Source organism: Penaeus japonicus, unplaced genomic scaffold (genome assembly GCF_977035675.1).
Source record: "Penaeus japonicus unplaced genomic scaffold, GWHDUDI00000001_assembly GWHDUDI00000020, whole genome shotgun sequence".
NCBI classification, from domain to species: domain Eukaryota; kingdom Metazoa; phylum Arthropoda; class Malacostraca; order Decapoda; family Penaeidae; genus Penaeus; species Penaeus japonicus.
Window position 1 is genome coordinate 2016637 of NW_028234422.1, and position 2500 is coordinate 2019136.

Here is a 2500-nt window from a genome sequence, read left to right on the forward strand (position 1 = left end):
GGGGCGGCGAGGCTCGAGACACGCCCATCGTTGTTTTACATTTCCGTGGGAGATTTAGAACAGAAAAGAAAAAAAAAACAGAAATGAATACAAAAACAAAGATGATGAAGACAAGACGAAGAAGGAGAAGAAGGAGGAATACGAGAAGAATAGCGTGTGAAGAGAAATGAAAACGCGAGAGAACAGGAGAGAAAAAGGCGAAGCGACTCGATGACCTGAGATACGACAGAGTTCAAGGGGTCAGTCGGAGGTGAGGTGAGCAACAAGAATTATCCACACGCCCTTCAGATCGGGTCCAGGGTATTTTGTTGCATGTTGCAGAGCACGATTGCAGTGAAGGGAACAAACTAATGGAATTATATGATGTTGGAAAGATCTCAAAAGGAGAATTATGATGATTATTAAGCAAAGAGATGTACGTAAGAATAAATATACTAAACGGAATATTAAAAAAAGAAAGAAATATTAAAAAAAGAAAGAAAAACAAGCATGACAAAAGACCAGATTGTTAATTCTAATGTTGCAAAGGATGTTGCAAATCATGTAAGACCAAGAGTCATTGCGAAAAGTTCATTGATACCAAAGATATAAATCTTGATGAAAGAAACGATAATAACCTTCTGTTTTTTTTTCGTTTTTTTTTTTTTTTTCTTCGGTGTGTTATTGAAAGTGTTAATGTTATTGTAAATTGCCGACGAAAGATAATATATTTAAGCGATAATTAGCGTATTATTGCTAGATGACGAGATACGCCACTTAGAGAAACTTTACGAGAATGTAGTAACCAGTTTTAAAATGATAACTGAATATCTTCCTCAGAATGCTAGAAAATTACTAGAGAAAGAGGGAGCTGAGGGAGAATTGGAGAAGTAGAAGAAGAGGAGGAAAGGATTAGAGGAAGAGATTTGGAGAAGGAGGAGAGGAGGAAAGAAGGAAGGAAGAGATGCATGAGAGAGGGGAGAGGGCGAGGAGATTTTGGGAGAGGAGAGATAGAGGAAGAAAAGGAGAAGGGAGTGAGTTTGAGGATGAGGAAGAGGGAAGGATAATGAGGGAGAGAATGGAAGAGGAAAAGGAGGAGAGAGATAATGAAGAGGAGAAGAGGGATGAAGAGGAAAAGAAGGTGAGAGATAATGAGTCACACGAAGGGGAAGAGAAGAAGGGGGATGAGGAAGAGAACGGAAGAGGAAGAAGAGAAAGAGGGAGATAACGAGTTCGAGAAATAGAGAGAGAACAAAGAGGAGGAAAAAAGAGAAAAAAAACGAATTAAAGGAGAGTAAGAGAGAGAGAAAAAAGGGGACAGATGATGAAAAAGAAAGAAAAAAAAAGTTAGAGATACTAACTTAGAAAATCATAAAAATGTAATAAAAAAGAAGAGACGAAGAAGAAGGACGATAAATCAAAGGAGAAGAAGAACGAGCAGAAAGAAATTCCCCCTAAAATGAGATACGTAGCTGGTCACCTGATTCTGAAGCCGCCTGAGGACATTATGTCTTATTGTGATCTACAGCTGTAGATAAAGAGCACGTTTGACTCTTGCAATCATTATGGCTTTCATTTTGAGTGAGAAATGTGTTCTTGGGATTACAATGCAACGTATTTGGATTTTTTTTTTTTTTATGTATATGTATATATATATTATATTATATTTAATATATATATATTTTATATATGTATATATTATTTTTCTTTTCTTTTTCTTTTTTTTTTCTCTCTCTTTCTTTCTCTTTCTTTCTTTTTTCTCTCTCTTCTCTCTCTCTCTCTCTCTCTCTCTCTCTCTCTCTCTCTCTCTCTCTCTCTCTCTCTCTCTCTCTCTCTCTCTCTCTCTCTCTCTCTCTCATTCTCTCTCTCTTTGTGTGAGTGTGTGTGTGTTTGTCTGTTTCTCTCTCTCAAAATTTCTATGAAATGATTTTGTTGTTACATACACTCATACATGCATAAATACATATACATACACGCACGCACACACACACACACACACACACACACACACACACACACACACACACACATATATATATATATATATATATATATATATATATATATATATATATATATATATAATTATATATATGTATGTATGTATATATATGTATATATATATGTGTGTGTGTGTGTATGCATATATGCATATATATACACACAGTATGGATATCAGTTTTCTTCCTCCTTTTCCTTCTCTACCTATTCCTCGCCCACCTCCTCCACCTCCTTCAACACCTACCCCTCTCCTCCTCCCCCCCCCCTTTCCACCACCTCCACCTCTTCCCCCCCCCTATATCTCCCCCTCCCCCCCAAAAAAAGACCCCTCAAAATAACTCAAAACCCTTACATTAAAAAAAAATGATACACATAAAAAAAAAAGACACACACACCAGACTAAGGTTCCATCAGGTAAGAGTTATGGTCGCTGCTAGCTTAGGATTGCAACAAGAGAACGACGCTCTGTTGTGTGGTGATTTATCAGCAGGGAGTGATGAACTAGTCTAGGGGTAACACG